Genomic DNA, 27697 nt, shown 5'->3' on the forward strand with positions numbered 1-27697 from the left:
CTTGATGCTCAGAGGGACTCTGGGAAACCACACGTTGAAGACGGCAGAGCCTTTGTGAGCCTGGAGCCCTGAACAACGACCCAGCCTGGAATAGCAGGCCAGCCGCCGCCACGATCGTTGGATCTTATAAGAACAAGAGGTAAACTTTTATTTTGTAAGCCACTGAGCTCTGGGCTGCATGGATGAGCAGGGCTCAGCACACGATGGCCTGGGAGCCACGTCTGGCCTGTTGCCTGCTTTTGTGTGGACCTGAGCTGCGAATGGTTTTTCCATGTAAGGCCGGGGTGATTTCAGCTCCGCGCCAAAGCTGGGCTGGTGTGGTGGGTGTGAGCCACACGTCTCCACACGACTCCTCGGCTCTGGAATTAGCTTCTCGGTTCATGGTCCTGTGGGCTGGAGAGTTTATCCAAGGATAATAAGCATGGGCCCATGAAGTCATTGGATTCCTGGGGCCGGGTGGGCCGCAGAGAGCCCTCTGCTCCGTCTCCGTGCTGGACAGAGGGAGAGAGCGGCCCAGGGAGGGAAGGGTGTGCCAGTTTCAAAGCGACTTTGTGGTGGCATTGAGACGTATTCACCATGGGAAGCCTTCCCAGCAACTACGACTACCAGACGGCCCGGCCCTAGCTCCACTTCCTCTCCAGGTCGTGGCGGCCACGTGCTTGGGTGGCTTGGGACAGGAGTGGAGGGAGGGGCTGGGCCCGGGCAGGGGTTCTTGGGGACACTGGGAGGACCAGTGCAGTGGCCCTGTCCTGCGCTGGAGGGCACCCCTTCAGACGAGGACCAACTTCTGTCCCGTGCTGGGTCCTCCTTCTCCGGGTGCCCGTGCCACCTTGCCTCTGCCCTCCTCTAGGAGGCTCCCTCAATGATCGCTTCTCTGACAACTCATTAAAAATAGTTTTTTTCTTGGGGCCGGCCTCATGGCACAGTGGTTACGTGCACACGTTCTGCTTCGGCGGCTCAGGGTTCACTGGTTCGGATCCCGGGTGGGGACATGGCACCGCTTGGCAAGCCATGCTGCGGCAGGCGTCCCACATATAAAGTAGAGGAAGATCGGTACAGTTGTTAGCTCAGGGCCCGTCTTCCTCAGCGAAAGAGGAGGATTGGCGGCAGATGTTAGCTCAGGGCTAATCTTCCTTAAAAAAAAAAAAGTTTTTTCTCTACAGATAGTGTGCTCATTGTAGACAATTCAAACGGTAAAGGCAGGTTCACATCGGAGGAAAAATGGCCCCAAATCCAGACTACTGGACACAGCACCGCCCAAACCCCCAGGCCTAGAAATATGATGGATGACGTGCGCCGGCTCTGGCTTCTCACAGTCAGTGTGTGTCCCCCAGTCATTGTAACGCCACGTCTTGCTGCGAGAGGACACCATTGCTCTCTAAGGCGGGGTGGTCTCAGCACTCTCTCCTCCTCCCTCGCCTCCAGGTCCCCTCCCAGTTGGTTGGAGGGCGAGTCCCAGTCGGGGGCGAGTCCTCAGCCTCTCTGGCCCTCCCCCACTCCATGCAGGCAGAGCTGGAAGCTGAGCCGCGGTGTCCTCTGGACTCCTGGCCATCTTGCTCTCTGTCCACTCTGTGCCTGAGCGTGCTGGTCGCTGCACTGGCTTCCTGGGCCCCGGGGTGAGGCGGAGCGTGGGGACACCTCCAGATCTGGGTTTGAGCCCACTGCTTTGCTGGGGCTCCGCATCCGAGGCAGGAGCCAAAGCCCAGGTCACAGGAAGCGGGTGTCCGCGGGTCGGTGCCGCTGTCCTCACTGTCCCTCCCTCTGTGAGCAGGGATGGGCAGGGCGGGTTTAGGCATCCCTGGGCCCCTAACAGACCGCAGAAATGCCCCGCAGCCTGATCACAGCCAGCTCTCTTTCCCCACCTGCCGCTGGAGGCACCTGGGTGGCGTTAAGGGACTGCTGCTTCGACAGCCCTCCTGGTGTCTGCCCCGCCGCTCCGGGGGGCGGCTTCCTCCGCGAGTGCTGCTAATTCCCATCAAGCGCTTCTTCCTGTATTTACACAGATTGACACACGGGCCCCGGGGCAGCCGCCCAGCCTCCATTCTCCGTCCAGGCCGGGGGTCCGCGTCCCCGCAGCGCCAGCACAGGAGCTTTCGCATCTCACTCTCCTCTTTGATTGGACAGGGGGAGGCCTGCGCGCACCCGGGGCCCCAGGCCCTCCTCGGACGCGCAGTCACCACTGGGAGCTGGTGGCCGGGTGGCTCAGCAGGAGGTGGGCTGCTCCCACCCCGCAGCTTTCCTCCCGGGGGCCCCCTGGGACGCCTGGCTTGCTTCGTGCGGCAGCTCCACCCCAGGCCTCCCAGGAGTCCGGTGCAGAGAGAAAGCATGGCGGCCCCCACACCTGCGACCACCTCGACCCGGAAGTGCTTCCGGGCACTTCCTCTTGCTTCCATTGGTGAGAAGGACTCACGTGGTTCCACCCAGCTGCAAGGGAGCCTGGAAACGTCCCTGGTCGGGCTGCGGCTTCCCAACAAGGAGTCTACTGCCCGGAGAGGCAGTCAGACCTTGGGTGGCCCACTGGCTGTATCTGCGGCAGGCTCCGGCCTCCACATCTTGGCCTGAGTGCACATCCTCGGGGAGATTTTAGCCATCCGTGATCTCACTCCGTTTGTGTTGATTTGATGGTCATGTGATCTGCATTTGGGGACATCTCCGGTCTGTCTTTGAACCTTTTGTGTCTTGCCTTTGGTTTCAGTGCTAGATGGGGGACAGTGGAGAGCACAGCTGAGCGCGAGGTGGCTTTGGCTAGACTGTGTGGGTAGCACGCTCCTGTCTCCCCCCAGCTGCCTGTCCTGCATTCCAGTCTGTATGTCAGCTGCACCAGGGAAGCAGACGGTGGGCGTCTGGACAGAGCCATTTTTCTGGCCAAAGCAGAAGGAAATGCTTGCAAAAGGCGGCAGATTCCTAGCACTGATGCCACCGCCCACGGGCCTGTGGCCATGGCAGACATTGCTAACTGACCACTGAGCCCAGAGGGAGCCTCTGAATCCTTCTTAACATGGTGAAAATAAAGGACGGCCAGCCCAGCAAAGGCTATTTGTTCCTAGCTTGTTGTGGCAGGGGGTCGGGTCAGTGCTCTCATTTTGGCAGAGACGCAGAGGTGAGTGGAGGAGTGGGAAAGCTCTGGAGTGGAAAGAAGGAAGCTTCCTGCTGTGCCCTGGGGAAGGGCTGTGGGCCCGGGCAGCTGGAGGAGGGCTCAGGAGAGGTGGGGCGGGCTGTGTGACTGGTGGGGGCGCACAATTTGATTTTGTCTGCCTGGTCCTAAGTTGGAAGCAAGGACAAGAATTAGGAAGCTGCAAGTTATTAATCATGTCCATTTGCAGCCGGTTGTCACAGGGGTTACTGTTGTGCTTCTTGGATCGAACTAAAGACGGCAGTCTGACTTCCTCCAAGTCTGACTTAGGGCCACCGCACTCCTGGCTGGTGACCGTAGACGGTGGGATGGTTTCCTGGGCTCGGTGCTGCAGCCCGTGGGACAGAGATCTGTGTTCACATGTGGTCTGGCCATTGACCGTCTGCACACTCAGTCGCTCACCCGGGGGTGGGGTGGGCACTGCCTCTGGGTTGCAGGAAGCTTCCAAGATGACAGCCGTCTGCTGTTCCCACCATGAGGGGCTCGTCTCCATGCTGCACCGCACTAGACCGTTCCCTGACGATTTCCGTCTTCACTCAGCACCTGCCCCATTTCCGGCCTGTGGGAAATGCAGAAATCAAGACACGTCATGGAAAGTCCTGCCCTTGATGAGCTTACGGTCCAGCCGTAAAGAGATAATGGAACTCTTTTTTTGTGAGTGAGGAAGATTCGCCCTCAGCTAACATCCGTGCCAGCCTTCCCCCACTTTGTGTAGGGGAGGCCTCCGCAGCACGGCTGATGAGTGGAGGACGTCAGCGCCCGGGATCTGAACCCACGAACCCTGGGCTGCCGAAGTGGAGCGTGCAGAACTTGAACCACTCGGCCGCAGGGCCCGCCCTCTGGAGGTGACTGAACTCTTGAGACAGGGAACCCACTCTGTCCTAGGGTGGCCCTTCCCAAAGGAAACAAGCGGTGAAGAGGACATCCCATGATGGGAGTTGAAGGGGCAACATGAGGAGAAGACCCCAGGCTTTCAAGCCACCAACCTGGGTTCAGATCCAAACTCTGCTGCCCAAGGTCGGGGCCCCTCTTGGAGCCTGTATCCCGCTGTAAGATGGCCTGATGCCCCCTCACTCGTGCAGCTTGGGAGGGTTAAGGGTGAGCAGTGATGCCAAGAAGCTGGCGTGTGGCAGGTGCCTGAATCGGTAACTGGTTTCCTACTCAGGGCTCCAGAACCTCGGCGGCAGCAGTGAGCAGGGTCTGCTCCTCGCAGGCACTCGTGCCTCACACCCCTAGGAAGCAGGAATTTTCTCCCTCAGGATTTCGGGGGACAAGGACAGTTGCAAATGGCTGAGCCTACGCTTTAGCTTGACAGCGTGGGGAGGACACTCTGAAGTCAGTGAGATGCAGTGGCATCCAACGTTTAGAAGAGATAGCAGTGGGGACCTGAGCATAAAAGCCCAGCTCCTTCTCACCGAAGAATCTGGGGCGCCAACAGCTGATGTTGCTGAGGACAGGTGTCTGCTCCGGTCCACACCCCTCTCTTCCGTGACAGTGGTCCTGAGAGAGCAGTCTTGGGGTCAGTGGCCTGCGTGAAAATCCTGACCGCACCACCTGGGATTCCGCGCAAGTGGCTGACCCTTCAGAGCTTCCCATTTGGGAAATCGGGGTGGCGATGGTACCTGCCATGTTGGGCTGTTGGAAGAATCCACGAGAGAGCAGGTGACCAGCATTTAGCCTGAGACCCCATCAGAGTGACCGCTCAGCAAGGTCAACCAAGGATCATAAGAAGCCAGAGTAGGTTTTGTTACTGTGTTTCTGCTGGTGCCACGTGGCCCCGGCCCAGCCTGAGTGCGCCGGTGAGGCTGGGGCCCTTCAACTTCATCTCACTTAAGGACTCACTGGAAGAACCTTCCAGCAGAGAATTTGTGTCTGCTTGCTTCCTCTAAGAAGCTCTGCAGAAACTGTGGCTGCCTCTTGCCTGTTCCTGGGCGTGGCTTTGCTGCCTCCTTACGCTTTCACGAGATTCTTCCCGTCTCTCTTTCCTCATTTGCATGGTGTTGTTCTGGGTCTGTGTTCTCACCGTGGATGAAGGGGCTTCATTATAATCTGAGCTACAGACAAGATCCTTCTGTGGCCAGAAGTATGGCCCCCAGGAGAGTGTCCCTCATGAGGGCTGTCATTGATTGAGCCCTGAGGAAACTCACTCACAGACATCGAGTGCCTGATTTGTGTCAGGCACAGCGCACATGTTGACGCCATGAAAGAATAGTGTTTGTTCCCTGTTTGTAGCTGAGGGAACTGGGCAGTCAGTGATAAAGTGACTTGCCATGGGTCATGGGGAGACAGAGTAGGGGAGCCATGGTTTGGACCCATGTCCAGCTCCAGGGACCCCCACTCAACTGCTCAGATGCCCTGCCCTCCTTTGTCGTAACAGTTTCACTCTCCTCGCCTCCTCTCGCCTCCCAGCCCCTCCTGCTGTGGTAGAGTAAGTGCCGGGTAAATATTTTTGTCAAATGACCGAGTTGGAGACCAGATCTTTGCTAAGCTGTGTAAAATTCTGTGCGAGCCCTCGGGGTCAGGAAAATGGGTGTCAAGGAAGGTGCTAGAGAAGCTGGGACTTGGGTTTTCTTGGAGGCTGGTTGGGGTGCCCCTGCCTGGCCACATCTGAGACGCTCCTGAGGTCTAGGCTCGTGAGAGGAGAGGTGGACCCCTACCAAAGCCCCCCACTGGTCGGCAAAGAGGGCCTATTTCCAGCACTCCAGCTGAGGCCTGCGCGGCCAGCGAGCCCAGACACGCCGCCAAAGGACTTCAGCCCGAGCACTAAGAGGCCATCCGTGTGTTTCGGGGAAGCCAGCTCACGCCCTGCCCAGCATCTGCTGCGGATTATGGATCGGTGAGTTCCCCTCCCCCGGCCCCTGAGCAGGACCGGTTTGCGTGTTCTCGAAACGGACAGTTAGGATTAAGGCGAGTTCCAGGGTTTGGTGCAATCCTTGAAGATAAGAAGTCCGGCTGGGGTTTGGGGTTTGTGCTGCCAGAGCATTCCTGAGAGTCCAGAGTCACAGCGAAGCCCGGGCTTCTTGTGCGTGCTGCTCACCATGACTGGGTGGGGAGCTGGCGGGGACCTCAGAGCCCAGTGAGGAGGGCACTTCACTCGTTCATTCATTCATTCACTTAGCAGAGAGCTGTTGTATTCCTGCTCTGGGCTGGTTCCTTGCTCAGTGCTGAGAATGTATTGGTGAGAAGGAAAAAACCCAACCTGTTTCCACCCCAAAGAAGCTAGCCATGCAGAGGAGAAGGGAGGTTAAGCCAGGTACCCCGAGACTGAGTGTAATTACCAAGGTGAGAGGGAGGTGCCCTGGGCCATGGGAAGAAGTCGTGGGGCCAGAACTTGTCTCAGGGATCAGAGGGGGCTTCTTGGAGGAAGCAGCATTGGAGTCAGATTTTGATGGATGAAAAGGAGTGAGTGAGGCGGAGAGCCGGGGCCACAGCGGCCCAGGCAGAGGGGCCAGCGTGTGCTCTTTGGGAGGAGGTAGCGTGGCCAGTGGCTGGGCTCAAAGGAGGTGAGTGAGGCTGGTGCCAAGGGACTGTGGGCAACCGGGAGGCATGGGGAGGTGCGTGCGGGCAGGTTGATGAGAATGGAGAGCCGGGCTGGAGCAGGGCCTTGATCCCCGAAAGATACAGTGTTTGGGAAGGAGAAGGGAGCGTGGAAGGTCACTGTCACTGTTTGCTGACTGGAAGGCAGCGTTTCGATATTTACACCCTGTCCCAGCGGCTCCGGTGTCCAGCTGCACTGCAGCCCCAGGGAGCGACAGTTTTCAGTGGGACTAGAGTGTGGGGTGGGGACATAATCAGGTGGCATACGGTTAAGCCCCCCTGGCTGCGGGGTGAGGACCAGCCGTCGAGGACCTGCAGAGGACGTACCACCAGGGGCGAGGTTTCTGCAGCCCTCTGGGCGAGAGAAGGTGCTGGTGGCTTGGTCCAAGGTGGGTGGGTGGACGCGGAGCGGAGGGCAACGTGTCAGCCGTGGAGAAGGAAGGGAGCCACCGCCTGGGATGGGCTCGCTCTGGCTCCGCCTGGAAAGCCCGCTCTGAAGCCTCTTTTCCTGGCGCACGAGACGAATGTGCAGGGAACACAGGGGTCCCGTCACGCTGTGGATGGTGCTGAGACGCTAGCTGGGGGAACCCGGCACCTTTCCTTCTCCTTTGAGACCTCGCCGGCCCCCTCCCGCCCAGGACAGCCTGCAGGGAGGGCCCTCTGTCTGTCCGAGACTGGCCTCCCGCCACAACAGGCCCCAGACAAAGCTACGGAGGCGAGAGTTTGACTTAGGAGGCGATTTCAGGGGTCACCATGAGGCAGTCGGGGAGGGAGGCCGACCAGGTGTGCCCTGCTGAGTGGCCCCCGGGGGCTCAGCCCGCTGGGGACCGTCTGCCTTGCCCACTGAGGGGGGTGAATGACCCTGTGCACTTGGCTTTTCTTGTCCCCTATTAGAGTGTCATTCTGAGGGCTTTGAGTTCTGTGCATTCAGGGACAGAGCAAGCCTCACACCAGAGGAATCCTGGAGCGAAGAAACGTGGGAGGCAGGGGTCATTATGGGGAGTGTCTGCAGGTGACCCTGGGGCAGGCAGAGGCATGTGGGGAGGGTGCCAACCGGCTGCTACAGTCCACCCCGTGCATCGTTCAAATTCCCTGAGTGCCTCCGTAGGTCCACCCTGTCTTGTCCTTGATTCTTTAGTGTGGTGGTTCTCAGCATCACCTCCCACCCAAAATAAAACCCCTCTTAATGCAAGAGAGCTGGTGGGACAAGCTGCAGCCCTGTCACCACTGTTCCTCCAGCACTGGGAGACCCCCGCCTGGCCCCCCTGCACTGGCACCTCTGCTGGCCCAGGTTGCCGCCTTGCTGTGGAGTCACCTCTGCCTTCATCCTCCAGGCTCTTCCCCCCTGCCAGGCCGTGGCTGCTGCGATTGTCCCTTTACTGTTTTCCCCGGGACGGAAGCCCCAAGAGGGGGCCCAGGACCAGGCCTCCCTGCCCCCTTACACAGAGCTCCCCAGCTCCCCAGGGAGGGCAAAGAGGCGGAAGGGAGGGCTGCCTTCCTTTGCTCGCTGCTCCGCTGCCCCGAGGAGCCGTGGTAAGCAGGCAGCAGTGTGGCAGGTTCTGTGGGCCCCTGAACAGGCTCCCTGGAGGAAGCCTCCATCCCTGGGGACCAGGACCTCTCAGCCTGCGAGTGTAAAGTCTGGGAGTGGGCACCGGACGCTTAGTGAGAAGGTCCCTCCCGCCTCCATGCCTGCTTCCCGGGCCCACGTCCTCCAACGGCTGGGATCATGGACCCGCGTAATGGCCATTAGTTCCACACATACATTGTACCTGGAAAGACAGTGGCTCAAGATATCTATCAAACGTTTTCATTTTCTCTTTTATTTAATTCACTTTTTATCAAGATGAAATTCACAGAATATACAATTATCTACTTTAAAGCGAACAATTCGGTGGCACTTAGTGCACTCACAGTGTCGTGCGACTGCCACCTCTCTCTAGTTCTCTACAGTGTTTTCATCACCCCGGGAGGACAGCCCCTCCCCGTAACAGTCACTCCCTGTGCCCCCTCTTCCCACCTCCCAGCGACCCCCTGTCTGCTTTCTGTTTCTGTGATTTGCTTGTGCTGGATGCTTCGTACGCAGGGGGTCACACGACGCATGGCCTGGTGCCTGGCCTCTTTCATGGAGTACAATGTTTTCAAGGTCATCCGTGCTGTGGCGCGCACCAGCACATCACTGCTTTTTACGCTGGGCTGATGCTCCACAGTGTGGATAGACCGCATTTTATTCATCCGTCATCTGTCGCCGGGTGTTCGGGCTGTTTCCACCTTCTGTCTGCTACACGCTGTATCTCGAAGGACAGTGTCCTGACTCCACAGAGGTCAGCGTCCAGCCGAGGCATTCACTAAGTCATTCAGGAGCCTCTTCATATTTTGTCAGGCTGGTTGGTTCTGGGCGACAAGGTATAAGACAGGACCAGTGGGTCTTGGGGCCATGGTCCCATTGTCACACCTCCTTCGTTGTAATGAGGACCCGTTGGCTTGAGGAAACGTTGTGCCGGATCCTGTGTAAATGAGGTACTCTGGGAGCCCTTGGTGAGTGCAGTTGGCAGAGACCGTGTGGACACAGGGAAGGCAAACCCGTGCCTGGACCAGTGATCAGTGCAGGAAGGCGAATTCCTCCAGGGTGGAAGGTCTGGTGGGTTCTGATACACCTGCCTTGTCGCAGGATGCCCGTTGGTACGTGGAGTAACGCACCCTATCCAGGGCTCAGAGTTGGTCTGTGCTGCTGATGGTTGCATGCTCAGCAGAGGCAGAAGCTAGAGCAGCCTTGAGAGGAACGCAAGGTTGCTGGGCGGTGCGCAGCCCCCAACCCTGACCGTGCTGCTCTGCTCGTGTGCTCATCGTTCAAGCTCTGGGTGTGGGGAGAGAGGCTGGCTGACCCTCACTGGGCGAGCGTCCTGTCTTCCTGGCCGGGTTCACACCAGCCCCCCAGAGACCATTGCCTGCAGAGAAGGCGCTGGACGACAGTTCACTCATCGGGAGCCCGCCTCTCCCCAAGACCTCTTGGTCTCCGACCTTCCAACACCGTCCCTTCCAAGCCACTTGCTCCTGCCCTGGAGTCATTGTTTACCCTAATCTCCTGCCACCTCTCCCTCCATACAACCTCGATGGCAGATGTCCTGCCTGAAGCTCTGTCTTCCAGGGCCACCCGCAGTGAGCAGGGCTGAAGCTGGTGGGTGCTGTGGTCTTGACACGCACGAGTCACTGGGAAGCCAGCGGTGGGGTCAGTGGGAAATCACACGCTAGGAAAACAGGGACTGCGTGTGGAAAATGTAGGCCGAGTGGGCCTGCCGTGGAGGAGATGGAGAATAGTGTTAACTACCACTGAGGTTTGCCATTTCTTGAATGGTGCAAACCCACAACTATTTTTTTATTGTTTGGTAATGCTTTCAAAATTTTGCAGTAGACCCAGTCAGCAGCAGCAAGCAGAAAACGTGAAAGTCATGCTTAGTAAAATGCTGAATTTTCGTTTCGTTTTCTCAGGAGAGTGGGTGGACGTTTAACTTGTGTAAGGTGGGTGCTAACGTTGCCATCCAGCCGGGCAGCAGTGACGGGACTGAGCGCCTGAGACCAGGGGCCTCGGCGTTGCGCGGGTCGCTGGTTCCGTGGAGAGGCCTGAAGACACGGCGCAGGCGCCGCGCAGAAGGCGCGTTTCCACGGGACTCTGTGAGGCCCGCGGTCCTTCAGGGTAGACGTCTGTTCTTTGAAATTAATTTTGCTTGTTTTTCATTCCGATCTTTCTTGTGCACGTATTCTCAGAGGAACTTTGAAAGCCACTGAGCAATGCCTGTTGGTGTCATCAATAGTTTCACAGGAAATCAGTCACATTAATTCCAAGAACGTTTTGATTTTTTTCCATCCAGCTGATGAAATATAGGTAAAGCATCTAGAAGTTTCTTCCACCAAATGTGAGGCGTCTGACGTACTGTCAATATTACTGTAAATTCAGTAAAAAACAAACAAAAAACACCTTCAGTGTTGACCTTTTGTTTGTTTTGAAGGTGACACCAGAAGACAGATTTTGGAGGATGACAGCACTTTGGTTAAAAATACAATAAATTGACCAAATTAAGAACCCTGTTACTATCGGGAACTGACTGTGGGGCTCGCAAACTCCTAACTGCATTTAAAGCAGCTGGATGTGCAGCCAGCAGACACAGGAGGTGTGGTTCTCAAGGTCCAGATGGCGTTATGCACACGCAGGAGAGCTGGGCTGCCAAGTCTGTTCCAAAGGTGACGCGTGGTGACAGAATGCCCTCAGCCCAGCAGGAGCCCTGTCGTTTGCTGCCTGTTTTCAGAGATGTTTTTGCCATTGAAGAATGACCCACGACGACGCCGAACACTTTTGAAAATGAGTTTCTAAATTTTGGTTGCATTTTATTTAAATTTATTTGGAGAGTTTTGATTAAACTATTTGACAAATGCAGTGCCAAAGCACTTGACTTTTGTGTCTTTTCAGAACGGTCGTGACTGAGAACAGAGCTTGCAGTCGAGTGCGCTGACGCTTATCCTGATGAGCAGGGAGGGGACAGGACAGCTGTGACGCTCAGGGCTCCCCCGCGTGCAGATCTGACTTCAGACTTGTGTGACGGTGCTTTGGAAAATCCGACTTGTGGGAAGAGTGTTTTGATGGTGCTTTTAGGCTTGGTTGGATAAAGTTATATTCTGAAACTAAATGGAACAGAACTGAGACGGAATTCAACACGCAGAGACAACCTACCCGAAATTTGCCCTTTGAATAGATGTCCTGAAGAAAGACCCGAATACAGCACCTGGGAGAGTATTGGGGATGAAATATTTACACATTTAAGCTAAACAAAAACAACAAACAATCCTCAGATGTGAATACCCTCCACCCAGCAGAAATTTCTCCAAGCTTATCAGATAGCTCAGTGTCGATCAAGAGTATATTTGTATGTTTTCGCAAGTAAAAATCTATGGTTTACAGAGAAAGGGCTATTGAGGGCCTCAAGAATTTCTAATTAATTAACATCAGTTTGAATGATTTGCCAGCAATGTCATGAAAAAAAAAAAAAAAGACCAAATTGAAATAAACACCAGTGACAAGTATTAGAGACCCAGGCCGCCGAGCTGCTGAGTGGGAAGGGGTGATGCAACGTTCCAGGGATAATAGATATAAGCGTCATTTCCTTTTGCTGTGATGTGCATAGATCTGCTTTCACCGTTTAGGAAGCATTTTACTTTTGAAAATGGTCTTTGAGTAGAACTATTTTACGGGGCCTCCATTATAAGCCAGCCAACTTGTAGGTGAGATATGCATGGCTGGCCTTTGGAACTTCATCGTTCGCGTCCTGGCACTTAGTGGCGTCCTGTGCAGGGGATGAATCCTCGTGTCACCCCAGCTCGGGGCGAGGGAGAGTGCTGGCCCGCCATCGTCACTCTTCGGATTGTCTTGGCAGCACTCGCCCCTTACACCCTCTCTCCTTCCTTCTCGCTGGTGCCCATGTCTGCGCCGTTGGCCCCAGGAGGACAGGCCCCTTCAGGTCAGACTCGCTCCTCGCTGTGTCCCTGCCGCCAGGACCTGCCAGCCCAGAGCACAGTCTCCAGACGTTTTGATGAATTAATGAACGAACGAATGAATGATTAGGCTGCGACCCTCCCACCTCAGGCTGCCTCTTGGCCTGGGACCCTCTCCCTTCTCTGCCTTCCCGGTCACCCCTCCTCCTTGACCCCCACCCCAGCCCCAGCCCAGCATACTTCCTGGCGCCCTCACGGCCTCCTGCTGGTGGGCTCTGGCTTCGGAGCCCTCTCACGGTTTCCAGCTATAATCAGGCTAATGACACCCGGTTTGTGAGCTGGCCTGTCAGTCGGGGTCTTCAGGGAATGGCCTTTCTTTCACCCCCACGCCCGTGCGGAACCCCTCCCAGCCCCTGGGGGACGACTTGGGCAGATCCCATGGGCTTTGGGGCCCTTGGGGTGTGGCTCACCAGGGGTATTTAGGAGTCTAGACCAATCTGAATCAAAACCCCCCTCAGCTTCAGCACCCTCCGCCCCCCAACAAGGCATGTCAGGGCTGGGGGGTTTGGACCCCCCGGATTCGGGGAAGGAGGGTCTGCTGGCTGCGCGCAGCCCTCCTCGGCTGCTCCTGCCACGTGGGGGCCGTATGTGGCTCTGTCCCTGTCGCTGGCGACCCACCCCCCTTAGAAGGACAGCTCCTGCAGGGGTGGGTTTTGTGGGTTCTTCCTTGATTCCCCCCAACAGGGCCTGTGCCTCCTGGTGCAGATCCTGACACCCCCAGGGGGCCGGCTCTCATCATGCCCCCAGCCGGACTCTTTCCACAGGGTCACAGTGGGGTCCGGAGAGGACCTGGGGGGATGAGGGCTCAGTCAAGGCCCAGGGTCAAGCAAGCATTTGAAGGCCAGCTGTGTGGCTGGGATGCCACCACCCGCCTCTGGGCACAGATGCGCCAGCCCCCCCCGTCTGCCCTGCAAACCCAGGCAGGTCACCATGGGTCTCTCCTTCTCTGGGCTCCAGTGGGACTCAACTTCTGCTCCCTCCTTGTGCAAGGAGCAGGCTCAGGCCCAGACGTGGGGAGAAGGTGGCGGGCCACCTTTGGTTGCTCCAGAGCGGCTGCATGACCCACTCTGAGCTTCTGGTGACAGATAAGCATACTGGCTGCAGCCAGCAGGGTTTCATGGAGGGGCCTCAGGTGTGAGGAGGGGATGCAGGGAGAGGCCGGCCCAGGCCTGAGCGGCCCACCTTGGTCTGTCTGTCTCATATGGGGGAGCCTGGGGAAGACTTTACTCCCAGGAAGAGCCCTGGGCACGGGCCTGGTCGATCAGAGAGGATGGACGAGGAGTGTGGCCGTGAGCGTGGCCACGGGGCCTGGACCAGCCTGGCTCTTTCCTGCCCTTCAGACCCCCAGCTACCCCAGGCTCCTGCCGCCGCTGCAGATGGTGGGGCTGGAGCCGAGAGGCCCACTAGGGCCCGGGGGCCTCAGGAGGTGCAGAGCTGCGTGGTGGAGGGCGGGAGGTGGGGACGTGGCGTCTGCAGCGCTTGCTGGCCGGCCTCATCCGTGGGAGGCCCGGCAGGCTGACTCATCGGGAGCTGAGAGCTGAGCGCGGGATGGGGCCCAGCTGTTCTCAGGCCTGGGGGATATCCTTGTGTTATTGCAAACGGAGCGGGGAGGAGGGAGCGTTACTCACAGCCGGCTCCCCCGCCTGCTGACCTCCCTGGGAAAGCCTGTCTCAGGCTGCAGGGTGCTGCACTACGGGGTGGCCCGGGCATGGACACGGCCATCCCCATGTCCAGCCTGCATTGCCTGAAAGGGAGGAGTTTCCGGGGACACACCCGAGCCTTTCAGTGCTGAAGCCGGCAGAGTCCTGGGCACACGGGACAGTGGGTCCCCCAGTTGGGGCTGCGTAGCTGGAGGACACTCACCGTCCCTCCTGGTACAGTGGCCTGGGCTGGGGAAACCGAGGCTCACAGGGATGAGGGGGCAGGCCCAAGGTCCCGAGTTTTCTGAGTCTAGACCACTGCTGTTCGTACTGAGGGCCACAGTCCAGCCCAGGTGGCAGCTGCCTGGCAGGGAGCCAGACCCCACCCCTATGAGTGGCGCTACTTCCCCACTGGCTGGAGGCAGCCTCCGGAACCTCCCGCTCCCAGCACCTGACGGCCATTTCCACCTGATCAGACGTGGTGGGCTATGCGACACTGGGGCCAGACGAGGGTGTTCAGAGGCCCAGTCCTTCAGGGCCGGAGGATCCCCCACCCCACACTGAGCAGTCAATGCCCAGCCTCGGATCCTAGACGTCCCTTTCCACACCCAAGCTCCCTGTTTGGGACGCCCTCCCCACACCTGCCTCCCCTTGCCGTTTTTCCCCTCCCACCTCCCTCGCTAAGCTTCTGGTGACTCAGGCCCATCGCTGCCTCGGTCCAACCTCCGTCTCCATCACCCCTTCTCCGTCCCTCGGGGTCTTCTCTTCTTATAAGGACGCAGGTCATGGGATGTAGGGTCCACCCTAATCCAGGATGAGCTCATCTCCATCCTTAGCTAATTCCATCTGCAAAGACCCCATTTCCCACAAGTTCACACTCTGAGGTTCTGGGTTGACGTGAATTTTGGAGGACGCTATTCAACCCACCACGTAGGAAGACGCAAAGTTAAGCAGACAGTGCAAGACGCGCAGAGCCCTTCCGCGTCCTAGTTACTGCTCTCTGGCGTGTAGGTGTGTTAACACTATCAGGTTGCATTTTAACACACAAGACTCCTGTTTTTATACATTCGGTGCTCGTTTAGATGCACCCACCTTTTCTACCCACTCTCTATGCTCACCTTGTCTTCTTCCACGCAGTCCTTCCATCTGGAGCCTCGTGAGACCTCGCCGGGAATTCACCCTGTTGGACTCCCTGCGGAGAGAGTCTGCCGTGCTGAACTCTCTGTTTTGATTGTTCTGAAAATGTCTTTGCTTTGCCCTCGTTCTTGGAAAGCATTTTCGCTGGGTATTTTCTTTCAGCTCATCGAAGATGTCATTTCATGGGCTTCTGGTTTTCATTCCTGCGTTCGACGAGCCAGCCTTCAGTGCTGGTCTGTGGAGAGTAGCTGCCTCTTTCTTTGGCTGCTTTACACACACTACTCTTTTTTTCCGCAGTTTCACTAAGATGGGTCTAGACACGGACTCTTTTTTGTTCATCCTACTTGGGGTTCCTTGGGCTTTTTGGGGGTCCCCTCAGTGCCCCCCTGTTTCTCTGCTCACCTTCCGGAACGTGGCTGGACCTGTCAGACCACCCTGCTCTTCCCTCCACGTCTCTGGACTCCTCGTGTTTCCCACCTTCTTGCCTCACTGTGCAGCCCGCCCTGTAACGTCTCTGACCCACTCTGTTCGTCACTGCTCCTTCAGTTGAATTGAATACACTAAGAAAATAAAAATTCAATAAATAATTTTAATGATTATGTTTTCATATTTCCAGCTTTCTACTTGGGTTTACCGTATCAGTTCACTTTTAATACTTTTCCCTTTATCATAGATTTTTCAATCTGGCTTTTATTTCTTTAAGCTTAACAGAAACATAGTCGTTTTATCACGTCTGATTTTTCCGGTATCTGAGTTCTCTGGGTCAGTTTCTGCTGCTTCCTCTCCTGTTTCTCACATGTTGGGTTTTGCTCCCTTTTCCACTTGTGCCGAGACCTGCTCGTCGTCCTTAGCACATAATTTGTGGGGCTCTTCGAGGCCTCGGGCGAAGGTGAATTCCAGCGGGGAGGGTTTGCATTTGGTTGTTCTGGGTCTGGCCGCTGTAGACCCGGGGGCCACTGTAGTCTAAATTCATTGACGAGGCTCCGTGGAGTCAGCAGGAGCTGTGGGGCTGCCGCAGAGCTGACTGTGGCCCCGATTTCCAGGGAGACGTCCATCTCCACCCCAGCCCCGTGCTCTGCACTGAGGCAGCTTCCCCCGGGGTCCCCGAGGTGGGGCGTATGTGGGTCTGTCCTGGTTCACCTGCGTCCTGAGGGTGGGGCTCTCTGTGCTCCTGGCTCTGTGAGGAGGGCCTCCTGTGGGTCTCCAGGACGAGCAGGCGGGGGCTGCGGTCTCTCTGCCTTGCATGAGGCCATTGAAACCCCAGGTCCCTTTGGTTTTGCCACAAGCTCTCAAGAGCGCTTTCAGGCCCTGAGCACATCTCTGCGGGCCTGGCCCACCCCACCCCCGCTGGATTGTGGCTTCTTTATTCCTCACTATCTTGGCACCTCTTTGCTTTAGAGATGTTTTTCAGCATGTTTGTTCCTCAGTGAGACCTTGGTCTGATCACCCTTCCCCATCCTTTCACCAGAAATGCAAGGGAAGGGCAGGTCTCCATTCCACTTCCTCACCTCCCGCGTCCTGGTTGTCAGGGAGGCAGACCAGCTCGGTCTGAAAATACACTCGCCGTGCCGCCCACCGCATGTCCAGGCCCCTTCTCCTCTTACCTGCTCTCAGAAATAAGCTCCTCGCTGCTCCCCAGGGCCATTCGGGGTCCCCGACAGCCAGAGATCTTTGGAAAACACACGCCAGGTCCCACGCTTTGCGGCTGAAGGTCCTCCGTGGCTCCCCGCAGCACCGAGGGCGAGCGCACGTGATCCGGCCCCGTCTCTCCCCCCCCCCCCCACCGCTCACCAGCCCCTGGCCACTTTAGCCCTCTTGCCACGCCGCGCCCCTGCCAAGCTCACTCCCTCCTCACGTCCTTTCCCTGAGACCCGGAAGGTTCTTCAAGGATCCGTCTCATCATTCAAGTCGCTTCCCAAACCTCCCCTCGTCAGAAAGGCCTTCCCCGACCAGTCCTTCCAGAAGCCCCGCCGTCCTCTAGCCCCTCCTGCCTGTCTTCTTCATCCGTCTTCGCCTTCCTCTTCTTCATGTGATAGCACGAATCGCCGACTGCAGTCAGGTTGGCACACCCGCTCTGCACTTGTCGGGCTCCTTCCCCATCCAGAGCGCAGGCTCGTTGGCTTCGAGCCCTCAGCGCCTGTACTTAGTAGGTGCTCAATAAATGCTTGTGGATGAATGAATGCTCTTGGCCCCTCTGCACACTGCTCAGAGGCAGGAGGAACGGGGCGTAGACAGAAGCCATGGCCTCTGGTTTCCGAATAGACTTTCGGTAGAAGGGGTTAGAGGCCGGGGGCGGGGGGCGTTTACAGACTCGGTGCTTGAGGCTTAATCCACACCCTCCCCTTGTCAAGAAAAATTATTATTATTTTTTCTAAGTTTGTGCCTTTTGACCCCCTTCACCCATTTCCCGCACCCCCACCCCCCCGCCTCTGGCAACCACCAATCTGTTCTCTGTATCTATGAGCTTGTTTTTTTCAGATCCCACATATAAGTGAGACCATACAGATTTTGTCTTTCTCTGTCCAACTTACTTCACTTAGCATAATGCCCCCAAGGTCCATCCACGCTCTCACAAATAGCAGGATTTCCTTCTTGTTTATGGCTGAATAATATTCCATTGTATATGTTCCCCACATTTTCTTTATGCGTTCGTCGATCGATGGACACGTAGATTGTTTCCATGTCTATCGTGACTAATGCTGCAATGAGCAGCTATCTTTTCAAGCTGGGGTTTTCATTCCTTTCAGATAAATGCCCAGAAGTGAAATCGCAGGATCACATGGTAGTTCTATTTTTAATTTTTGAGGAAACTCCATGCTGTTTTCCATAGTGGCTGCACCAGTTTGCATTCTCACCCACTGTGCACAAGGGTTCCCTTTTCTCCACATCCTCGCCGCCGACACTTGTTAGTTCTTGTCTTTTTGATAAGAGCCATTCTGATGGGCGCGAGGTGACATCTCATTGTGGTTTGATTTGCATTTCCCTAATGATTAGTGATGTTGAGCCCTTCTTCATGTACTTGTCTGTCTTCTTCGGAAAAATGTCTGTTCGGTTCCCCTGCCTACTTTTAAAATGGGTTACTTGGTTTCTTTGCTATTGAGCTGTGTGAGTTCTTTCTACATTTTGGATATTCACCCCTTGTCAGATACAGGGTTTGCAAACATCCTCTCCCATTCAGTAGGTTACCTTTTTGTTTTGTTGGCGGTTTCCTTTGTCGTATAGAAGCTCTGGAGTTTGATGTAGTCCTACTTGTTTATTTTTGCTTTTGGTGTCAAATCTGAAAAATCGTCATCCAGACCTATGTCAAGGAGCTTACCGCCGATGTTTTCTTCTAGGAGCTTTATGGTTTCAGGTCTTACATGCAAGTCTTTAATCCATTTTGAGTTGACTTTTGTGTATGGTATAAGAAAGTGGTCCCGTTTCATTCTTTTGCATGTGGCTGTCCAGTTTTCCCAACTCCCTTTATTGAAGAGCCTATCCTTTCCCGTCGTATATTCTTGGCTCCTTTGTTGTAAATTAACTGACCATATACGTGTGGGTTTCTTTCTAGGCTTTCTGTTCTGTTCAATTCATCTGTGTCTGTTTTCATGCCAGTACCATACCGTTTCGATTACCATAGCTTTGTAATGTAGTTTGAAATCAGGAAGCATGATGCCTCCAGCTTTGCTCTTCTTTCTCAAGATTGCAGTGGCTGTTCGAGGTCTTTTATGGTTCCATACAAATTTTAGCGTTGTTTGTTGTATTTCTGTGGGGAATGCCGTTGGAGTTTTGGTGGGGATTGCACTGGGTCTGCAGACGGCTCTGGGGAGCATGGACTAAATTTTAGCAATATTAATTCTTCCAATCCATGGACACGGAATGTCTCTCCACTTACTTGTGTCTTCTTCAGTTTCTTTTATCAGTGTCAAGAAAAACTATTTAAAGCTTGAAAATGAGGGGAGAAAGCTATCCTTTCTGAGTCCTGCTGGGTCATCGTTTGGCAGGAGCTGGCTTGTCTAGAGAAAGGAACCTGTTTGACTTTGCTGCTGACTGTGGATTTAGGATTCGGACTTGGTGAAGTTAGGTTAACCTGTAGGTTTGTGTCTGGCAGAGAAGGTCACCCCAAGGTGACAGTTCTGTTGCCCGTGGGACCCTGCCCTGCTCTCCTCTGTCTCCGCACACGTGTTTCAGAGCACTGTCCTGTCCTCACACCGCTCTGTGGCCTGGTTTTACCCTCCTACTGGTTGCTGTGTGAATGACACAATAAGTTGTCAATGCAAATTCATCCTGTGTGTGTAGGACAGTTGAGCTTGTCACTTTCTGAAAATCATACTCCGACAGTGTCACAGACCGGTGGGCAACCGCGGCTGTGTGCTGTGCTGTGGCCGCGTGCTGGCCTTCAGTCTCTTGTCAGACCAGATGCCCCGCCTCCCGTCAGCTGTGTGTCCTTGGGCAGCTTGCCTAGCCCCTCTGGGCTCCAGCTGCCCCATTACAGTGGGCCCATAATGCCATTAGTCTAAGTTTCTTACATGGACTAGATGAGATCCAAGAAAGCTCTTCAGGAACAATTATAATAACAATGATAATAATAAGCTGTCAGTCTCCGTGCATCTCCACTGCCAGAGGGAAGGCCCCACTTAAAACCGGGGGGCCAAACAGACACCCCTGGCCCCAGCACCTGCTGGATCCTGACAAGTGGGTGATCCTCACGGCTGTGCTCCTGGATGCCACCGCCCCAGGCCTCTTATCTGCAGCTGGCTCTTGGTTGTTGCAGTTTTTCACACAGCTGTACTGAGATATAATTCACACACTGTACAATTCGCCCATTTAACGCTTACACTGCAACGGCTCTGGTACCCTCACAGACCCGTGCAACCACCGCTGCATTCAATTTTAGAACTGTTCCCTGGCCCCCAGCAACCACTCGTCTGCCTTTTCTGGATTTGCCTCTCCTGGACGTTTCATGTCCATACGGTCTTTGGTGACTCCTGGAGCCCGCGGGGGGCAGCAGAAGCCCCATGAAGGTGACCCACCAGACTCCCGCCCAGAGCTCGGGGACAGGCTGGTGGCCTCTCATGCATCCCGTGAGTGTTTCCTGAGCACCAGCCCATGCTGGGCACTGTGTTGGGGGCTGGGGGACGGCAGTGACCAGGATGCGCACAGTACCCACCCTGTTGGCCGAGCGCAGGGGGAGCAGCAGCAGACGACCATTACAGCTCGGTGGGGTGGGGACCGTGATGGGCAGCTGTTCTGGCACCTCTGGTCACCCTGGGCCCACTCAGTGGTGGGCTGCTCTCAAGGTGCCCCCCCCAAGGCGGGTCCTGGCCTGGGACCTTCCATCTGTTTCCACTTAGCCGCCTCCCGGGCCAGGGTGATGTCATCGCAGCCCTGGGCCTGGCGGGGGCTGGCGGCCGGCCACATGACAGCTCGACTGGGAGCCCGGCTAATGAGGAGGGGCCTTGGCGGGGCTGCTGCTCTCCCCCTAGAGCCGCCGCCTGGCCTCGGGTCCCGGCCTGAGCCGATGGCCGCGCAGGGGGCCCTGGTGGGGCCCTGTCCTGGAGAGGGCGGCCCAGCTCCCGCTACCTGGGGGCCCACCGCGCCACACTCATAGGTGGGCAGCAGGCCGGCCAGCACAGCTCCTCGCCGGGGCCCAGGCCTGGCTGCACGGGGCCACTGCTCGCCCCTGTGCTGGGGTACCTGCTCCTGTGGCCAGGGGACGTAGGACAGGGAGCCACGGGACCTCCTCAGGGCCAACTGTATCTGCCGCTGGGGGCTTCAGGAGGGCCCACATATCTTGCACCACAATGTGACACGCACAGAAAAAGGCGGTGAGGCTACGAGGTGCAGAGCCCTCAGTGGGGAAACTGAGGCTGCAGGAAGCTGAGCATTCTTGCCAGAGAGGCCTGAGATCGTGGTCTCCGGCCCTCGTGCCCGCGGGCCCTGACTCCGGAGTTATGAGTGGACAGTTAGTGACCACTCCACCCCGTGCTGGGCTCAGAGTCCACCCAGGGAAGCAGGTCATCACATTTAACCTTCCCAGTGTTGCTGTCTCCATTCTACAGATGAGGATACTGAGGCCAGAGACATCAGAGCCAGAGCTGAGCCTTGAAACTGTGGCCAGCTGACCCCTAGGTGCACTCTTGGCCTCTACCCCCTCACTCGGACTGGGTCGGGGCAGGGAGCCCTGGACACGCACTGTGTGCTGTCTCCTCTCCTTACAAAGAGGGTGACACCTTTCAGTGGCTTGCTGGCCTGGGGGCCACACAAGAGTCGGGAGAGGACAGAGTGAGGGGGCTGAGCCCCAACAGGTCACAGTGCCCCCCGATGAGCACCAGGTCTGGGGGAGGTTGCCAAAGCCACAGCCCAGCTTCGGGGAATGTGAACTGGGGCAGGCGGGAAGACGGCCACCATCCCCAGGGCCTTCCCCTGGAGAGCAACCCTTCCTCTCACCTCTGTGCTGCCCTGGTGGGCAACAGGTTTGCTTACGCTCCTGCTGAAGGTAAGTGGCCTCTCCCTGGTGCCCGCTCCAACCTCTGCGGGGCTTTCCGTGGAGCGGGCCCTAATGCAGCGTGATGGAGGTCCTGCCCAGGCCTCAGGTAGGGAGCTGCACCCGTGGCCAGGTGCACAGCACCCCTGCCACACTCGACTGGGCCTCTCGGCATGCCCTTTTACTTACATGTGTTTTTATCCCCTAAAATAACTGCCATTTGCATTTGTGTGACACCTTCTAGGTGGCTTTTTCTGTGTGTGTCACATTGTGGTCGTCCTGGTGGACGCACCTCTCTTGTTCTGTTCTTTAGTTGACATTATCCCATGGCGAGCCCCTCGGGGCTTCTTCTCCATGTCATCTTAGATGTCGGTGGGGTATGGCATCGGGCAGACATTCCCCAGACTTCCCAGTCCCCAGTGCTGTGCATTTAGTTACTGTGAATTTGTCACCGTTCCAAATGATACTGCTAAGAACATCTCTGTGTGCTGAGCTTCCCACACACCCATTTTTTTAAAATGATTTTTTCCTGGTGGCTGGCCCAGTGGCGCAGCAGTTAAGTGCGCACGTTCCGCTTTGGCAGCCCAGGGTTCGTGGGTTCAGATCCCGGGTGCGGACATGGCACCGCTTGGCACGCCATGCTGTGGTAGGCATCCCACGTATAAAGTAGAGGAAGATGGGCACGGATGTTAGCTCAGGGCTAATCTTCCTCAAAATAAATAATTTTTTTCCTTAGGACGATTGAAAGGGTATGAGCCTCCATCTGCCTCTCGCTGTGTACTCGTGGACCTCAGGGTGTCCTGGATCCACATCCGTCACAACCCTGGGCTCCTCTGTTTGGCTCTTGACACAGACTCACAGCTGCTTTCCTGTGCCCAACCCGCCGTGCGCCCCAGCCTCGGGGGCGCCTCCTGCCCTCTGACCTGCTCGGCTTTGTTGAGTGTCTTCCTCGTGTTTGAACTATTAACAGAGAAACGATCCTACCTTCTTTCCCTCAGAAGGGCTAAAATGTCCCCCGCGTCCCCTGCCTTCTCAATTTGGGTAAACGCCCCCCTGGGTCCACCATCAGCCTTGCTCCCTCCCCACCCCACCCTGATCGCGAGGAAGACCAAGAACACGGCTTTGGGGCAGCCCTGGGTCTGAGTCCTGCTCTTCTTTTCTGGTGAGAAGCACAACCTGGGAGCCTCAGCAAGTGGGAGGACCCCCTCCTGGGGTGGGCATGCCGTGCCGGAGCTGGTGGTGCCGAGCGCCGAGGGCTCCGATGCCCCCTGACCCTCCGCGGCACCATGGGCCCAGCAAAGCCAGTGCACATTGGTTGGTTCCCAAAGCCCCAGGGCTGGGAGGAGCACCCAGGCTCTGTAGGCTTCGGGAGGTGAGGAAGAGGCGGTGAAAGGTGACCCCAGCTCCAGAGGAGGTCAGCTGGTGGAGGACCAAGTCCCTGGCCCTCTGGGGCAGCCCCTTCCTGTCCTGAGAACTTCCGCCCCGGTGGCTGCAGCTGGCGGGAGCTGTGGGGCTGGGCCTGCCCGGGCTGCCCCGTCTTGGGTGCTGCCACCTCCAGCTGCTGCTGCTCTTGCCGCCCTGGGCTGGACCCCGGCACGGATCCTTGCTGGAACCCAGTCCTCGGGCTGCTGCCCAAGTCGGGATGCTCCCCATCTCCCCATCCTGCGGCACCTTCATCTCTGACTTGCGGCTTCCAGAACTGGGAGAGAAGAAATGTCTGTTGTTTGAAGCCCCCAGCTTGTGGCCCTTTGTCACAGCAGCCACAGGACATTAACGCACCAAGCCAGCCAACTGTAGCTGTCTCATGTGCGGCTCCCCAGGGGCCTGTGTAGTAGGTGCTTTTAGGAAGCCCATTTTACAGAGCAGCAAACAGGGACTGAGAGATGCTAGGGGACCTGCCCAGGGCACTCAGCCTGGAAGAGGGATGCTGGGTTCCATCCCGGTCTGTCTGATCCTAGGGCGATGCTCTCAGCCTGTTCTGCCTGTGCATTTCACACCTGGTGTAGGGTGGGTGATGGGGCTCCCTCCTGCTTCCTCTGTACATTTGGGCGTGCCTCCCACTGGCTTGTCCCTCAGCCCTGCTTCTCTTTCCACTCCAGCTTCCCCAGATCAGGGGGCTGCATCTTCTCTCTGTGCCGCTGAGGTCACGGCTCCTGGCACTAAGCAGCCGAGACACAAACCTGAGCTGCTGGCTTCCCGTCGTGGGCCGGGACAACATGGAGGGCCGGGTGGGATGGTCTGGAGGGCCAGGTGGTGGCTCTGGGGAGGCTCCCACTCCCATCTGGGCCCTGGGTTACCCTGCCCTCTGTGTGTCTGTGTGACGGCCGCAGGCCTGGCCTCGGACCTCTGGGGGCCGCATCTGAGCAGATCTGAGGATCTGTGGAATTTCCTAAGCTCTGCCTGGTTCTGTTGATCAGAGGACCTGGCGGGGTCTGCTTCGAGGGCCAAGCTCCAAAACTCTCCCACACCCATGGAATTCCAAATAAAAAGAGCGCTAAGCCATAAAATAAGTGGGAGCCTGTCTAAGGGAGTTTGGTTTTGCCTAAAATGTTGTTTTTCCCTCCAGAGATCCTTGCTACTCGCATTTTGCCCATTTACTTTTGGGTGTGCAGGCACGTGCCTGCTCCGCCTCCTGGGGACCACCTGTGCCCTCGTCGCCCAGGGCGAGGCCCATGGAGCTCCCAAGGGAGCGGCCTGGGGAGGAGCTTTGCTCCCTTCTCTGCCTGCAGATGATTTTCCGGGAGCCCATCTCAAGCCGGGGTCTGCTCTCCATCCTCTTTCTTCTGGCCTTCTCTTCACTCCCCCCTGCCCCCCCCCCCATTTTTTTTAATTATGAAAGTTTTCAAACATTCAACATTTCAAACAAAACTGGAAAAAAATAGAACCACGGTCACCCCTGTGGCCACCAGTCAGGCTCGGCAATGATTCCACGGTTCTCCTGGCTCCCTCCTCGCGGGGTGGCAGGGCCAGCGGCACCCTCGGCCGAAGGCTGCAGCTCCTCTCAGGGCGCCCCGTGCCGTGTCACCACCCCTGCTCCCTGCCCTCTTCAGACCTGAGTGGGGGTCAGCAGCTCCCACCAGGGCTGGCACCCTCCCGGGTCTCCATCTCCGAGGCCAGACTATTTGTAACTAGTCCCTTCATGTGACGGCCTCAGCTACCCAGTCGAACTGTGCCTTCTGTCTGGATCCTGACTCACGGCTGTGTGAGTCTCCTCCTCTCCCTCTCCTCCTCCTGCCCCTCCTCCCTCCTCCCCTCCTCCTCCTGCCCCTCCTCCCTCCTGCCCCTCCTCCCTCCTGCCCCTCCTCCCTCTGCCCCTCCTCCTCCTGCCCCTCCTCCCTCCTCCTCCTCCTCCCTCCTCCCCTCCTCCCTCCTGCCCCTCCTCCCTCCTCCCCTCCTCATTCTGCCTCCTCTTTCTTCCTTCTCCTCCTTCCAATCCTCCTCCTCTTTCCTCCTCCTTCCTCCCCATCCTCCTCCTCTTTCCCGCCCCTCCTCCCTCCTCCCCTCCTCCCTCCTGCCCCTCCTCCCTCCTGCCCCTCCTCCCTCCTGCCCCTCCTCCCTCTGCCCCTCCTCCTCCTGCCCCTCCTCCTCCTCCTGCCCCTCCTCCTTCCTCCCCTCCTCATTCTGCCTCCTCTTTCTTCCTTCTCCTCCTTCCAATCCTCCTCCTCTTTCCTCCTCCTTCCTCCCCATCCTCCTCCTCTTTCCCTTCCCTCCTCCCCTTCCTCCTTCTTCCTTCTCCTCCCCCTCCTCCTCCTTTCTGGCCCAACAACCAGTTGACAGAAAGTTGCAGACATCATGACACTTTACCTCCAAACACTTCAGCATTCTTCTCTTAAAAATAAGGACCGTTTCCTTCCCACACTCAACTCCTTCCTGGCCCCTAGGAAACCTGGCAACCTGGTTCCGCTGTCTACTGTCCAGGCCGCAGTTCACTCCCTCACGTTCAAAGTGCACCCTATGTCGTTTGACATGTTGGACACGGGACATGGTTTCACGTACCACATCTGGTTCTGTCTCTGACGGGTTCTCTGGGGCCCCCCCACCCAGCTCGTGTTTTCCCACGACACGGCTCACAGATGGTTTGGAGACCGAGTGGGCTGCCTGGTAGACTGTCTTGCCTGGATTTCCTTGGGTGTCATTTTCCTTGTCCCCGCCCCCTTATTTCACGCTAAAGGCTGGATTCAGTTGGAGTGAAGGTTTTTGGGAAGATGCTGCCTGTTCCATCCCGGCACTTCGTGCCGCATGGCGTCCTGGGCCCTGGGGCCGTTCCAGCGCTGGCGGGCTCCTTCCAGCAACATGTGAGCCAGGCTCCTTGGCTGGGCCGGGAGCCACTGGGGCCCAGCTCGCTCCTTCCCGCCTTGCCGCAAGGGAGGCCTGGTGTTGCCAAGGCGTGGGGGCGACAGGGCTGAGGCCACCCTGTGGCAGCTCTGCTGGACACCCAGTAACACCGCCTGGTGCCTTGAGCATGGCCCGCACCATCCTGGGTGGGCCCGGTGATTGCAGAGTGACCTCATTTCTTCTCTGGTTCCCCCAAGCAGTGGAGGGGACGGACACTGTCCAGCTGCTTCTGGCCCATTGGACCTTCAGTCTAAGAGCCCAGGCCTTGTCCCGGGGCAGTGGGCTGGGGAGTTCCCGTTTGGCCTCATGCTTCCTGTGGCCTCATGGGCACTCCTGACCAGACTTAATGACCAAATCACAGGTGAAACGCAGCTTCACGGGGTGGGAGGGTCAGCAGCTATCTCCATCTCCCCGTCCTCTCCCATTCACTCCCTTCCCCCTCTGCCTCCTCCTCCAGGGAGCCAGCCTGGATTCAGACATGCTGCAGGAGAAGGCAGAACCCGGGTCTCTCATCCAAGACCTCTCATCGCAAAGCTTCAGGAAGGGCAGGCTGAGATGCGCTGCCCAGATGGCAGCCCCGAGCTGCAGCCCAGGACGAAATCACGGTGTCCGAATCCCAGCCTCGAGCCCCAGCCAGCGCTGCTCAGATGTTTCCACTCAGTGTTTGGCAAAGATGCTGCGAGGGGAACAGCGGAGAAAGGCAGCCACTCGGGAGGGGTGGGGCAGGGGGGGCTCTACCCTCCAGGCAGCTGCTGCGGGGGCCTCCACAGGGTCTCCTCCGACCGGCCCTGGCCCACCATGGGCAGGCAGCAGAGTGCAGGGCAGAGCTGGACTGCTCCCGGACGCCAGCTCACGGCCATGTCCTCTTGGCAGTGGTCAGTGGTATGACACAGAGCCCCTCCACAGAACCAAGGGGACAAAACTTTAGGGTGTAACCAAGGGATGCAGAGAATCTGGAGTCTGTGGCAGCTCTGGGGACGTCGGCCGCCACTGAGGGGCCTGGCGCACGGGAGCTGGGGGTTGGGGGCGTCTGTGGAAAGAAGTCCTCGTTGCCAAAATTCAGGAAGAGCCGGACAACCAGACCGATGCTGCCTGGAAACCCGCGGTGCAGCCTTTTCCCCATCGTGCGTTTTCAGGGGGATCATGGGTTTGGAAGAACCTAAATTTAATCCTTTCAATTCAGGTCTTTTCTTAGTGGAAATATTGCCTCCTTCCCTGAGGATCTGAGGGAGCTCACGGGAAACACAGGGAGTGAAATATGAAAGTGTGAATACACTAGAAACTCAGGGCCAAATGTTCTGGAACCCGGTCGTGATGATGGTTGCACAACATTGTGACTTTACTGAACTCCCCTGAATTGTACACTTTAAAGTGGTTAAAATGGTCAATTTTATGTTATGCGTATTTTACCACAATAATAATGAAAAAAAAAGTTAAAACAAAACGAAACTCAGGAACAGGGAAAACTGTAACTGGAGCGGGGAGAAATGGAAGCCGGGTCCGAGCCAACAGGGCTTCTCGGCTGACGGAACACGGCTGTGGTTTGCGCTGCACTCCTCCGCCGGCCGCCAAAGGGAAAGAAAACCCCGTTCACGTTCATTCCGAAAATATAAACTGAGCCCCTCCCGTGTGTCGGGACCTGCATGGGGACACGATGCTGACGACGATGAGATGAAAAGGGTCCCCATCCTTGGGGCCCCACGGCTGTAGGGAGCCAGTTACGCAGTGTCCCTCTCCAGGAGGACAGCCGTGTGGGTTCTTTGGGGGAAGTCTGTTTTGGGGCAGTGACTCTCCAAGAAATTTTACACAGCCTCACGTGGGGGCCAGAGAGCCCTTGCACCAGATACGGCCCACAACCAGACACCATGAGGGAGACAAGAAAAGAGACACTGATCAACTGCGGACAAA

The 27697-nt window shown here is 57.0% G+C and overlaps 1 long non-coding RNA gene across 2 annotated transcripts; it reads left to right on the forward strand.

The window, feature by feature from the left end:
* Positions 1-27233, forward strand: LOC139079561 (uncharacterized). Of its 2 annotated transcripts, none has more exons than XR_011533266.1 (2): positions 1-139; positions 11133-11626. It is a non-coding gene; the product is annotated as an uncharacterized lncRNA (long non-coding RNA). The 2 variants fall into 2 exon arrangements; XR_011533265.1 differs by lacking the exon at positions 11133-11626 and adding an exon at positions 26247-27233 and having other exon boundaries at positions 11-139.
* Positions 27234-27697: the final 464 nt, after the last annotated feature.

This window comes from Equus przewalskii, chromosome 26 (genome assembly GCF_037783145.1).
Source record: "Equus przewalskii isolate Varuska chromosome 26, EquPr2, whole genome shotgun sequence".
In the NCBI taxonomy this organism is placed as follows: domain Eukaryota; kingdom Metazoa; phylum Chordata; class Mammalia; order Perissodactyla; family Equidae; genus Equus; species Equus przewalskii.